Source organism: Ochotona princeps, chromosome 1 (genome assembly GCF_030435755.1).
Source record: "Ochotona princeps isolate mOchPri1 chromosome 1, mOchPri1.hap1, whole genome shotgun sequence".
NCBI lineage: Eukaryota > Metazoa > Chordata > Mammalia > Lagomorpha > Ochotonidae > Ochotona > Ochotona princeps.
In genome coordinates this window covers 128,540,974-128,555,643 of record NC_080832.1, presented here as the reverse complement: position 1 = coordinate 128,555,643, position 14,670 = coordinate 128,540,974, and the positions used below count along the sequence as shown (strand labels likewise).

At 49.3% G+C, this 14,670-nt stretch overlaps 1 pseudogene; it reads left to right on the top strand.

Annotated features, from left to right (window-relative positions):
- Window positions 1-13,484: 13,484 nt before the first annotated feature.
- On the top strand, window positions 13,485-14,084 carry LOC101518491 (protein lin-28 homolog A-like; annotated as a pseudogene).
- Window positions 14,085-14,670: the final 586 nt, after the last annotated feature.

Genomic DNA, 14,670 nt, shown 5'->3' with positions numbered 1-14,670 from the left:
ACTACTACTACTACTACTCTACCACTACTCCTCTTTGTTCTTCTTCTTCTTTGTTCTCTCTCAAACTTAGGTTAAAACCCTATCAACAGCCAATTGCAACAGGGCTGCTTGGCCATGCATCAAACACACCAATCACAGCCTTGATCACGCACACACACACCAATCACAAATCTGATCACGCGCACACCATGCAGACTGCATGAGACCTTGAACCAATCCTCTGCAACTTCCTAAAACTTGTTTACTGCCTTTGTGCCTTGAGAAGACAATAACAAGCGCCATCTTGGGGCAAAGCCCCGCTCTCCACAACTTCCATTGTCCATGCTTTTTTTTAAGGTTTATTTACCTTTATTGGAAAGACAGATATACAGAGAGAAGGAGAGATAGAGAGGAAGATATTCCATCCAATGATTCACTCCCCAAGTGGCCACAACAGCTGGAGCTGAGCCAATCTGAAGCCAGAAGCCAGGAGCCTCTTTCAGGTCTCCCACGTGGATGCTGGGTACCAAGGCTGTGAGCCGTCCTCGACTGCTTTCCCAGGCCACAAACAGGGAGCTGGATGGGATGTGGGGCTGCCGGGATTAGAACCGGCGCCCATATGGGACCCTGGTGTGTGCAAGGAGAGGACTTTTAAACCACTATGCTATTGCTCCGGGCCCTCCATACTCTTTTTGAAGTACTCTCATACATACTGTGTCTACACATATATGCATACATGTGTGTGTGTGTGTGTGTGTGCATATATCCATCTTATGTTTTGATTCAGGAAGAAGAACGTCTCCTGACGCATCAGCTCCATCAGGATCCCAGGCTAGCTCTGTCTCTAACCACATGAACTACGGGAAGTCATACAAGCTCTCTAACCTTTGATTTGCTCATTTGTAAACAGAAGTTAACATCCAGAGAGAAGAGCATCATGGCATGGCGGTCAAGATGCTGCTTGGAACACCAGTACTCCATCCCTGAGTGACCGGGTCTCAGTCCTAGCTCCACTCTGTTGTTGGGTTCCCTTCCATGAAGTCCAGCTTCCTGCTAAAGCACACGCTGGGAGGTAACAGGTGATGACCGAGAAACGGGGTTGGGGAGGACCTTGTTCTGCATCAGAGAACCAGACTGAGTTAGCGCTTCTTGTCTGGTCCAGCCCTGGCTATTGAGGGCACTTTGGGAAAAGAAGTAGTGTTGGAAGCTTTCTGTCTCTGCCTTTTAAGTAAAGCTCTCACACACGGCTGGCTCCATAGCTATTCCCAACATCCCAGTGCTTGGGTTAGGCCAGCAGGGAAGACTGTCCCTGTCTGCCCCTCACCCTGCAGACTGCCACTCACCACGTTGCCCTGCTTCACACAGTAGCCGCTCTTGATGAGGCGAGGCCCGGTGGAGGCACGGCAGCCTGACGTGGGAATGTAGCTCTGAGACCTCCGAAGGATGGCATGGGAGCCTGGCTCACTCCCTTCCTGCCCGTCCCCACCATTCTAGAAAGAAAGAGTGTTGGGATCAGCACCTCCTCCTCATGCTTCCTGTGCGCAGCTGCAGCCACCGCCCACCTCCAGCCAGCCCAATCCCTTCCTTGCCTCTCAGGAGCCGAATCAATCCAAGAAGCAGGCAAGAAAACGAAGGATGTCTTGCTGCCATTAGGAGCACGCAGAGAAGGGCGGACAGACACTCCCAGGGCAGTAGGGATGCTGGGTCTGTTACCAGCCTCCCCTCCACTGTCAGCCCATTTCCTGCATTGACATATGGGCCATGCCATGTCAACCAAGTTCAAAGTGCACCATCACCATTCTTCATTCACCCACTCCTACCCGGGGTTTTCCTGATCACTCCCTCTGCAACAGCTCCTCTTATCCAAGGCACCCCTCCCTCACTGGCACACCACGGGCACTGCCTTCACCCACCACCTCCTGGTATTTCCCGCCGGCCCCCAGAGCACCAAAAAAAACAAATTAAAAAAAAGAATATCAATTTTAAAAAATGTTGGGGGGCAATGGAGCCCCCAGGTTAGCAGCCATGGGGGCCGCCTCCGAGCTGGACTAAAGTCCGAGCTCCGCCCTGCTCCCGTTAGTTGGGAGCGGGCAACTCGGGTGAGTTCCATTCACCAAACCCGCAGCAGGGAGGCTGAGGGCGAGTCCTCTGTTCTGGGCGGCCAGTGCACGAAGTGGTGCCAGGCTCTGCCTGCTGGCCGCCCGGCGGCGAGCTCAGAGTTATGATATGGAAAGCTATTTGGGGACACCCATCAACAGGCCCAACTTTGGTATAGGGGAGACAGGATTCCTCGCAGTGTCCAGGAACAGAGGCTTGAATCTCTAGGACAACACACCCACCGCCCTCGTTGGATGGTGAATAGAACACAGGTCAAGCCGAGTTGGGCCATTACACCTGCTACTCTGCTTGAATCAAGGATGCGAAGCCACAATGTCTAAGGCTGAGGCTAGGACAAATGAGGGACGGCAACAAGCTGAGTCAGAGCAACCACTGGCAGGCATATGATCTACGGCTAGTAACAGGCCCAGTCTGGGAGCCAAGGGGATACCCTGACTGGGTTGAGGCTCCCTCCAAGGGGAACGTGTACGGGAATGGGGGCTGTGTCCTAACCTAGAAATAGTTGTAGTCTCCCAAGGCACTAGTGTGGGCTGGGATTGGATGCACCAGACTGTGCCAGATCCCAACACCGTCTGGTGTCCTGGATAACCAGGGTAAACATGAGACTGGCTAGGCTAGGTCTCGACCCCCCACTGAGCCACTTGTGAACTGTACGTGGGTATAGACGAGCCACAGCTGGGCTGAAACATCCTATAACAAGAACCTGAATGGGGTGAAAGCCAGCCAGGTTAAGCCACTGTTCCTGCTTGAACAGCAGGTGAACTGAGAAGAGCTGGCTCAAAAACCCCCTGGGATGCGCATAACGTGGCAAAGGGAGAGGCTCAGAGGGAGGTGCCTGGGCAACTCCTCTGGCAAGATACAGACCCTCCAGGTTAGCGGAAGAAGCACAATAGGAAACAGCCCAGAATAGGCCATGGAAAATTTCCCACGGGCATACATCTGGCACGGGACAGGGGCAGACCAGGCTGAATCAGTGCATGTTGTCCACTGGCAAATCCAAACACCGGAGCAGAGTGTGGGTTGGGCCTGGTTTGGTTGCGACAAAACCAGCATACAATGTGGAATGTCAGGGCGAGGTTACTGGTACTAGATTTGACTGCAGGGCCCGGCAGCGTGGCCTAGCGGCTAAAGTCCTCACCTCGAACGCCCCGGGATCCCATATGGGCGCCGGTTCTAATCCCGGCGGCTCCACTTCCCATTTAGCTCCCTGCTTGTGGCCTGGGAAAGCAGTCGAGGACGGCCCAATGCATTGGGACACTGCACCCGCGTGGGAGACCTGGAAGAGGTTCCTGGTTCCTGGCTTCGGACTGGCGCGCACCAGCCGTTGTGGCTCACTTGGGGAGTGAATCATCGGATGGAGGATCTTCCTCTCTGTCTCTCCTCCTCTCTCTGTACATCTGACTTTGTAATGGAAATAAATCTTTAAAAGAAAAAAAAAAAACTTGACTGCAGCGCCCAACCAGCACACATGAGAACCAGGAGGGGCAGAGCTGGCATGGGAATTTAGGGGCTGGTCCCCTCACCAGACAGCTACTCCCACTGGAGAGCGTGGGCTGGTTTGGGGACAGACCACACTAAGCAGGGCTACAACACATGTGTGCCGCATGGGAACTAGACCAGGGAAAAGCCAGACTGAGCAAATTATCCCCTACTGGGGCAAGCATAAATTAGAATGGATGAGGGGTGTAAGGACTTAGCCGCTACACCAGCTGGCAGAAGTTGGCTCTGGGGACTAATTCTGTTAAGTCAAATCGCGGAACCACCTGAAAAGTGCATAAACCAGGACAGTGAACGACCCAGGAGGGAAACAATGGGTTCCCCCCTCCTGGGTCACTGCTCCCGCAGGAGGACATGATAACTTGGAAGGGGACTGGGGTGGCTAGACAGAGAGGAACTCAACAACATCTGTGGGGGCTGGATGGCCGAGCTGGTTAGTTAGAACTAAGCTTTAAAACCCAAGGACAAATACAAGAGCTAAATGGGATGTGGGACAGACTGGACTAGTCTGCTATACACACAGGCAAACCAGGATAGGGGGCGGGCCTAGTGGGGGTTATTGTGGGTCGCCCCGACTAGGCTGCAGCCCCCACTGGTTGACGCAAGTACATGCTAGGCAGAACCAACCTCGTCTGCAACACCCACTGGTTCCAGAGCAACTCCAGTACGAAAACTAACCAGCCCAGGAATTGTACCTACAAGCTGATTGTGGCGATGACCAGCTGGACTCAGAACCCTAGCCAAGAAAAGACAGAGTACAGAACGGGTCAATCAACCATCTCAGATATATGTTGGCAGCGAAAACCGGGCGAATGAAGACTCTATGATGGACAGTGTCAACCAGTGAACCTCATCGAACTGGGAGTGGCGAGACTGGCAGTGATTCATAACTAGAGAAATATTAAAACCACTAGGGGTTGATCACAGCTAAATAGTCTCCCCAAGAAGCTGTACATTCCATCTGGACAATGAGCAGCTGGACTATGTGCTTGGCATCTGTTTGCAAGGGAAGAATCTTGATTGAATTTGAACTGTAATGCTGCAATGGGGTGGGGGGGTCCACCGTGGGGAGGGGCATGGGGAGGGGTGGGGGGGGGAATCCCAGAGCCTATGAAACTGTCACAGAATGCAAAACAATTAATAAAAAAAATGTTAATGTCTATTTAGGTATTTTGCAACCATTACATGAGACCTTGCTCCCAAAGCACTGCGCCGCGAATGCAGTCATGACTGTATGTGTGGAATGAACAGATGAAGATGCTGCCAGGCGTCCTCCAAACCAGGGGCCCAGATCTGCTGCATTTTTCTGAGATGATGGGACTTGTCATCTGCCCCAAACAACAGGGTTGGTTAGACACCATGCAACCCCGAGAGGCACCATTCCAAGGTCATGTTTCAAGGATTTGCATATTGACTATTACACATTTACAGCACATTACAACAATTTCCCAATAGATGAAAAAAAGCAGCATGAGGAGGCCAGGGGGTGCTTTTCTCGTTTGCACAAAGGCACTCTCCGGGCAAGTGTTGGCCCTGAGCAGCAGACACAGGCATTGGCGCCAGCTCGCTGGAAGAAAGCAACTAGGGTGAGATGACCATTGTCTCAGCCACAGTCGGGCTCTTTCATGGCTCCTTAAAAACACTGTAAGTATTGTTGGACGGAGCTGAAAAGCTGTTCCCTCTGGATGGTCTTTTTGGTGTGTAATCGTTAGCTCCTGCATTTGCTGTCCTTGTTCAAATTGTGATTTTTTTTTTAAATTTTTTTCTGGTATTATGCGTTGCACTCAAAGAGTTGGTAAGGTTCAAGCACAGTCGCAGAGTCTGTCTTCTCAAAACACAGTTCTTCCCGATCCTTCACTGCAGTGAAGGTCAAAAAAATCCAAGCCAGGCTACCTCCAGTCCAGGCCGCAGCCAGCCAGGCCTCCTTGGAACGAGGCCCTTTCCTTCTGAGCCGGCCTCCTTCTCTGGAATGGAAAGGGGTCCTGTAGCAGACTGAGGACCTGAGTATCCAAGGCTAGCTGCCACGGGATGATAACAGGCACGGGCAGAATACAGCAAAGGTGGCTGAGACCCAGGGAATCAGAATAAACCATTAGATCAACCACAGTGTAGTCATTAGCGGTGGACTCTTGGGCAGGGTCCCCTTTGCAAGGGAACTAGATCTGAGGTCCAGGCAGGCAAGAGTCGGAGTGGGAAGCTTTCCTCTTCTTCAGACTCCCCAAATACACCCTCTGTGCCTCTCTGTGTTGCACTCCTTGCTCACCTCTTTTTGTAAGAAAAAAAATTATTTTTACCGCAAAGTCAGATATACAGAGAGGAGGAGAGAGAGAGAAGATCTTCCCTCTGCTGACTCACTCCCCAAGCGGCTACAATGATTGGAGCTTCGCCGATCTGCAGCCAGGAGCCAGGAACCTCCTCCAGGTCTCCCACGTGGGTGCAGGGTCCCAAGGCTTTGGGCCATCCTCCACTGCTTTCCCAGGCCACAAGCAGTGAGCTGGATGGGAAGCGGAGTTGCCGGGACTAGAACCGGCGCCCATATGGGATCTCAGCTTGTGCAAGGCAAGGGCCTTAGTCACTAGGTTATCAAGCCGGGCCCGCTGCTCATTTTTTTTGTTCCTAATCAACAAAGGATGTAGGAACACCCTTTGACACACGAACTTCAGCTCATTTGTAGCACAAAAGCAAGTCCATGTTGACATCCACTTTGACAATACATTGGTCTCTCTCTTGACTGTAATGGGCGATGCATACATCAGGACCCATCAGCTGTACAGCTCCACGAGTGAGCGTCACTGGTGTCTACTAAGCGAGAGGATATGACAGATGCCACTGGTTGCCTCTACAACAGCCCTTCTCCCCCACTCTGCTCTCGGCTTAACAAAGTTGTGATTGTACTCATATCCAGCTCATGCAGTTACATTGAAACTAACTGGTAATCTGACCTTTATTGTCAGGTTGGTTCAAACATGGCATTTAATAGCCTTCTTGTTCATCTAAATGTGAAGGTCTGAAGCATTTTGCTTGAATTCTATTTTCTCTTTTGAAATGGGCTGTGTGGGGGTGATACGTCACCTGTCTTCCTGGCTTTCAGCATTGTTGTGAGACTGTGATGTGTGGAGCTACTGCAACAATCTTGTGATAATGAGGGGAGCTGGCACACATTCAGAGGATGGCAGCTCAGTCTGGTAGAAAGATTTGGGTCACTCTGACAACACTAAGCAGGGTTTCACTTGCACTTGGAAATCCCTTCCACCTGCTGACTTGTATCTATGGAGTGGAATGTGGGGGGTTTTTTTATTTGTTTCTTTGCTTGTTTGTTTTAGTGTGAAAGCTGTTTGATTTTCCTATTGCCTTCATTGTATAGGTCCTGTGCTGTTGACATTGTCATCCATCCCCCTTAGAAGGTTCTATTCTACAACAAACACACAGCAGGTGTTTGTCATCTGCAAGATACACTGTGTCTTTTTTTCTTTCCTTGTAAACCTTGTCTCTGCATCCCGAGTGGGCTTTGGCTACCTGTGGAGCTGCTTGCATTTAATCCAATCCGCAAGAAAGCCTTCCCAGCAGTCACAATTTGTCTTAGTTCCTATTTAGACAACCTGTTGAGTTTTGTGATAAATGCCCTTTTTTTTCCCCCTCCTCTTGTTCTTGATTCTTGCTGCCAAACTGTGAATATTCGGTTCTCAGATCCTTGTACACATGGTGTCTTGCTGAACCTGTTCTCGGTGGGGCCTTTTTAAGATTTTTTGTTTTTTGTCTGTATCTGTCAGAAGCTTCATCTGTCTTCAGTATTTATCTTCATCTAGGAACTCTGCATTCTTCCTCTTTTCTCATTTCTTGATCTTACAATCAAGATTGCCCTTGTTTAAGTTATATTTTAATTGATCATTCCTAGCAAAGCAATCTTCAAATTCCATTTCATTATAAAAACTTCTCTCTCTCTCTCTCTTTCTCTCAGGCTTTCAGAGATCTTCTGTCTGGCGATTCGTTCCCCAAATGGCCATAATGTCCAGGACTGGGCCAGGTCCAAGCGAGGAGTCAGGAGCTTCACACAGATCTCCTACATGGATGACAGCGATCCAAGCACTTGGGCCATCCTCTGCTGCTTTCTCAGGAGGATTAGCAGGGAGCTGGACAGGAAGTGGAGCAGCCAGGACACGAACCAGTGTACCACAGGGACCGCTGGACTCGCAGGCAGTGTCTTAATCCACTGAGCCACAGTGCTAGCTCCTATCTGTATTTTTCGTATCTTTGTCTTGATTGCAAATGCCTATTAAAATGCTCTAGGTCCTTGGAAGTCTCTTTAATCTTCCCGAACTTTTCCTCAGATGTGACACCTCTGTCTTCAATGAACACTGGTTTCTCTATCTCCTTATTACTCCAACACAAAGAGCTCCTCTCCCGTTTGGAACCATGGAACAAAACATTTCCTGCCGCTGATGTCTTAGCCATGTGTCTGGCAGGCAAGACATTAGTACTAAGCCTTTTTTCATATATCTAGTCCTAAAATGCCTAGCAGAGTGATTTGTTGAATAGATACTCAATAACCTAAATTATTTTGCAAAACAAACAACAAAATCAAGTTGAACTTCCATTGTCACTACTGGAAAGATGACAGGCAACATAAGTGAGAACTCCAGGCAACTTGGGACAGTGAGCACTAAGTATCTGTAACTTAGTGGATGGAGTGTAGCTTAACAATTAAGACACCCACAACCCCCACCAAAGTAGCTGAGTTCAGCGCCCCATTCCAACTCCTGACTCCGACTTCCAACTCACTCAGATCTGGAAGGCAGCTGTGACAGCCCAAGCAGTTGGGTGCCCACCTCCCACGTGAGAGATTCGGATCAAGCTTCCATCTCCTGGCCTCAACCCTATCCCAGCCTTTGTAGGCATTTGGGGAGTGAACCAGTGGATGGGGTCTATTATCTGTTTATTATCTATCACTCCCTAACCTCACTCTGTCTTCCCCCTGAGTAATAGTTTATATGTGTATATATAAACGGAGACCGGAGGACACAAGCCCATAGGAACAGAGAACATAGAATGCAAGCTTGCTGCCTGTCTGTATCCAGGGATGTCCTGTGCCACTTCAAGACTCCGTCAGCAAGGAAACTGTTACCAGATACAGCTCCTCGACCTTGGACTAGAACTGTTCTAGATCTTGAACTAAAATGCTTTTCTTTAGAATTGACCCAGTATGGTCTATGAGATTATTAGTCCCAGAAAATAGATTGATAGAAGAACGTGTGTGTGTGTGTCATTTAAATACCAGGAGTTTGCCCATAATGAGTAAAGTTTCAAGGAGAATGGGGTAATCACTCACTTACCCTCATGGCCACCATAGAAGACAGAGCTCATATGAAGACAGAAACTGTGCGTCCTGAATGTTCTCTTTTCATTATAAGTTAATACAGAGCTCTTTCAGGTCTCCTTTTTCTGTTTGTTTTTTTTCTGTTGTTCGTTCTACATTCTCCCCAGTGGTGGTAGACAGCTGTCATTTCATTTCTTCACTCCTTCATCCATTCAACATTTAGTTTCTGATCATCCCCTGGGAGGCAAGACCTTTTCTGTGTGTTCAGATGGTTTCAGGGACCAAGGTGGACAGTGCTCCTGCAATGGACACTAGTGTGGGAGATGCTGGAATGTAAAACAGCCACCAAGTGGGGAAGGGCTCATTTCTCTACAGACACACGGTTTGGGTGACAACCAGTGCACTGAGACCTTAGTGTTGGTTCTGTTAGATTTTTCAACCACCATTGAAAGAGTAACTCAGCCAAATATATGAAAAGAATTCAGGTGGCCTTTTTATTCCAAGGAATGATGGTCACGGACTTCCCTTCCCCAAGCAGCAGAAATGACAGATGTGAAGGAGTGGGCTACAGAGGAAGAAGAGCGCGGAAGATACATGCAGGGGCCTTTTAAACTCCCCTTGACAGGGAAGCCAAAATGGGGGTCACCTCAGCCCTTATTTGGTGGTGGATCTGGATTTGTGCCCCTCATTGGTGCAACGGTGGTTTCACAGCCTGAGGCCCACCCCCCAGAATTCTGCCTTCAGTTTCGAGTTGGGTCGGAAGCAAACTGCCCTCCTCCAGCTACCATGGTAACCATCAAGTTCTTTATTTACTCCTTTGAGGGAAAGAGAAACAGGGAGGGGTTGGGGGACGAGGTAATCCCATGGGTTGATTTAATTTCTAAATGCATAAAACCACCAATGGACATAAATACCAGCTTCCAGGTACTCAGTTCAAGTTTCCCAGGAGAGAAGTAGAGACCCACGTCCTTGAGCCAGCCTCCTGCCAGAGCGCACCTTAACAGGATGCTGGGTTCAGTAGTTAGAGCTGCCTGTCAATCCCAGGAATTCTCATCCAATCTCAGCATCACAGCTGCAAGGCCCAAGTCCATCCCTGAGCCTTATTTGTGTTTCAGGGCATCTTTTAGATATTGACTTCTTTTGTTCTCTGACAGAGTGTGGCAAGGCCATGGAGAAGTCCTGCTACTCCTCGGGACCTCACATCTCATGGCAGATTGGACCATTCATGATGTTCTCGGTGACTGTGAGATTAATAGCAGTGTGTTATTTCTACAGAACTCACGCAAGAAATCCCACTCACTACTGTTTGGCAGTGTTTTGGTTTTTTTCTATTATCAGACATCTTTTAATGAAAGTACCTATTGGATTGCTTGGTTCAGTAATTTTTTAAAAATATTTTTATTGCAAATAAAAAAGAGGACAGAGAAAAAGATTTTCCCTCCACTGGTTCACTCCCCAAATGGTCCCAATGGCTGAAGCTGCATCATTCCAAAGCCAGGAGTTTCCCCTCCTCCAGGTCTCCCACACAGGTGCAGGGTCCCAAGGCTTTTTTGGGCCATCCTCTACTGCTTTCCCAGGCCGCAAGCAAGGAGCTGGATGGGAAATGGAGCAGCCAGGATACAAACCAGTGCCCACAATGGGATGCTAGCTATAAGAGGATTAAGCCATTGAGCCATTGCACTACGCCCTGTTCTGCAATTTCTTTAAAGAAAACTTTAAAGATAATTCCATGGAGCTCAATTAAACACGTGGGTAGAATCCCTCACAACTGGGAACATGTATGTTGTCAAGGTCAGCTTATCCGCAAATTAAACCAGGAAGGTGACTAAGAGAATTTTGATCTAGTCCGTGAGGAAAAACACAAGAGACGAATAAGAAACAAAATCTGAAATCCCTTGGAGGCAGCAGGATCCAATTAGAAAACAGCCATTGACATGCCAGTCTGGGGACAGGTCAGGCGCCTTCCTGATATTTACACAGGAACCTTACAGACGGAAGGGCGCCCAGGGAAACTTCGCAACATCCAGGGTTGCCTGGTGAGGTCGTTTCATTATCTCCTGGTAACAATTCACAATTTTATAAAGGGAAGAGTGAGAGGACTCCAACGTAATCCTGTCTGCAGGCTCTAAGAGAAGTTAATGCTATTTTTTATCTAATGTAAAAGTAAAAGCAGGAAACTCCTCTCCAGAGAACGAAGATGTTCGGGGTGCTATTGTACTTCCTATTGGTAAATGTGTGAAAGAAACTTTTGGGAGAACAAGCTGGAGTAGCCTTTTAAGTGTTAAACCACTGCCTTGGGAAACCCAGATAAAGAGCAGTGAGCTCCCAGTGAATTCCCTGCCCCTTTTTCCTAAGCTAACCCTCCCGGGTAATGGTGCCTTTGGTGTGCTTTGTTCTGGCGACATGTTGCATGTGGCTGCTGCCTCGTCTGGGGAATCAAAGAAGCACTGAGTCACACACATGTGGCCTTTGAAAAACAACCCAGATAATAACTGCCTGTAATTATAGAATTGCTGAAATAACAGTCTGTTTTTAATTCAATTTAGTGGAAGCAAAACTTGGCACATTCTGACCCAACACCTCTCCAGGCAAATGGCCTCCGTGTGGTCCCAGTAACTGCAAAATCAGCAGGAGATCCCTAACTGGGCGCTGGTTCTAATCCCGGCAGCCCCACTTCCCCATCCAGCTCCCTGCTTGTGGCCTGGGAAAGCAGTTGAGGACGGCCCAATGCATAGGGACACTGCACCCGCGTGGGAGACCCAGAAGAGGTTCCTGGCTCCTGGCTTTGGATCAGCTCAGCTCCAGTGGATAATAAAATTTAGGAGCTTAAAACCGTTGAGTAGGTGAGCGAGAGAATGGTGAGTGCTTGATCTGAGCCTGCAGTGACTCCTCCCACAAGTATTCATTTTTCTCTTTTAGAAATCAAGCCTCTTTGTCGTCATTGTTTGAGGTGTACTTCAAAAGTATATTCACACTGAGGAGTAATGAGTGAGACAAAGCTGCCCCTTCCTCTGAAACAAATCCATAGTGTAGGCTCTCCAGAAGAGACAGAACTAAGCCAGCTGGAATGAACGTGTCTGGTGGGTGTTCTTTGGCCCTGGATGGACTGCCGAGGATTCAGAGCAAGAATTCACAGTTGCTCAGCTGGCACATCCCAGTCTCCACGCAGTGCCTTCCCTTCGTGACTCTAGACTTGCCGGGACAAGGTCTGAGGTTACAGCTCTCCCACTGGCTTTTGCAGGGCAGGGCATGGCAAATTATTGCCATCTCCATCTCTGGCCATCCCGAAGGGTTATCTTGAGCTCACACAGTCAAGATGGTTTAAACTCGCTGCATTTCCTCCAGGTGTGCACGCCTTGCAAGTTGACCAGATCTTACTTTGAAACTCTTTAGAGTTAGCTAGACTGAAAAAAAAGGACCAAGTCAGTTCCCCATTCCTTCAACCAATGACAGAGTGGATTCACCCAGCAGTCTTGGAACTTGTCTGAGCACAGGGAGGAGCACTCAGGGGGTGTATTTTCTAGGTCAAGATCCCCAGGGGCTGACCCCCAGTGGGAAGTGTGTCCCCTCCTCACTGTGTTCACTGTTCATTGCCATGTGGAAGCCTTTTAGTTTTCCAGGAGAGCCTGCTGGAGCCGGGAGAATGCAGTGTGGGGGTTTTAGACATACGATTTCTCCACGGCGACCCTCTGCTCTGCCTACTTCTCCCTGACACCAAACCTCTTGGCTGTCTCCAGGTTTCACTCAAAGAACCTGTGTGACCTGGACATTATCTGCACTTTAAAAATTTTTTAAAAAGAAAACAAAACAGTGACTGCTTAAATTATAAAACAGATGCATGAAAAACAATAGGCACACCAGGAGTCAACTGGCTTTAAATGTTTGCTTATTCAATGAAGGGCACTTAAAGAAAAAAAAAAAGAGAGAAAACCTGCCATTTAGAGCTATACCATTCTTTCAGTTTGGGAACCACCTGCTATTCTCACTGTAATCTTCTTTAAAAGTTCTTTGCGAGAATTATGAGCAATTAGAACTCATTTTAAAATAAAGGAAGAATGCACAAAGTATCTGCTTACTCACCATTAATCTTTACATGTGACTATTTTGTTATCTCTGTTTAAATGTTGCTTTGAATGTCTATTATGGCAAATTGCAGGACTATCCAAAAGTGGGCTTAGGGGATAAACACCATGTATTGACTGAGAAGCACCAGCAGGCCCGTGGTTATCCATGCTTGCGTCATTAGGTATCTATCAGACACAAGAATTTTAAAAATGTAAGTTTCATGGGCCCAGTGTGGTAACCTAACGGCTGAAACCCTTGCCTTGAACACACCGGGATCCCTAACTGGGCCCTGGTTCTAGTCCCGGCAGCTCCACTTCCCATCCAGCTGCCTGCTTGTGGCCTGGAAATGTAGTTGAGGACGGCCCAATGCATTGGGACCCTGCACCCGCGTGGGAGACCCGAAAGAGACTCCTGGCTCCTGGCTTCGGATCAGCTCAGCTCCAGTCGATAACAAAATAAATCTTAAGGCCGCCCGACCAGGGGCCCGGGGCCGCGGGCTCTGCCAACACTCATGGGCTCCGTGTCCACCCAGCAGTTTGCAGGTGGCTGCACCAAAGCGGCGGAGAAGGCGCCCGAGGAGGCGCCGCAGGACGTGGCCCGTGCACACAGCTGCTGCACGGGGCCGGCATCTGTAAGTGGTTCAACGTGCGCATGGGGTTCGGCTTGCTGTCCATGACCGCCTGCGCAGGGGGTCGCGCTCGACCCCCCGGTGGACGTCTTTGTGCACCAGAGTAAGCTGCACATGGAGGGTTTCCGGAGCCTGAAAGAGGTCCGGAAGTCTGCCAAGGGCCTGGAATCCATCCGCGTCACTGGGCCCGGGGGAGTGTTCTGCACTGGGAGTGAGAGGCGGCCAAAGGGGAAGAACCTACAGAAGCGCAGATCTAAGGGAGACAGGTGCTACAACTGTGGAGACCCAAACCATCATGCCAAGGAATGCAAGCTGCCACCCCAACCCAAGAAATGCCACTTCTGCCAGAGCATCAGCCCTATGGTAGCCTCGTGTCCCTTGAAGGTCCAGCAGACCCCCAGCTCCCAGGGAAAGCCAGCCTACTTCCGGGAGGATGAAGAAGAGCTCCACAGCCCTGCCCTGCTCCCTGAGGCCCAGAATTGAGCCCCAGTGGGTGGGGGCTGTCCTGCTAGCAGAAAGTTTCAAGGAGCAGGCATCAAATGCGGAGTGGAGAAAGTGGGGATAGGGTGGGTTGGGGGTAGCTGACACTGCCATGAATCTCAGGCTGGGATTCACAGCATCACCCGTTTTTCCTTCTTGGTGGCAGGAAGGAGTGAGGCAAAGGAATTCCAACCATGTTGTATCCAAATGCAAGTAAGGGGCTTTGGGGTGGGATATCACCCTATAACTTGCTTGCTTTATCTGGGGCTCCTCCTCCAAAATCTCCAGCTTCGGGAAGCAGCCTAAATGGGGAAGTTATTTTCCTCTCAAGGAAGGATAAGGAAGAATACTTTCCTCTCCAGGGTGCAAAAATTGGCTGTGGGATCAGATTATGGGACCTATCCCACAAGCCTCTGCCTTCTGTGGTAAGGGGCCTCTTGGGGGTAAGGCAGAGTTTTTCCATATCTTGTTAATTCATAATGCAAGTAGCGGGTTGTGATGACCTGCCCATCCAAAACAAAACAAAACAAAACAAAAAAGCAGGGGTGTGGTGATGAGGGGAACAGCCGCAGACCCTCACCCTGTCCTG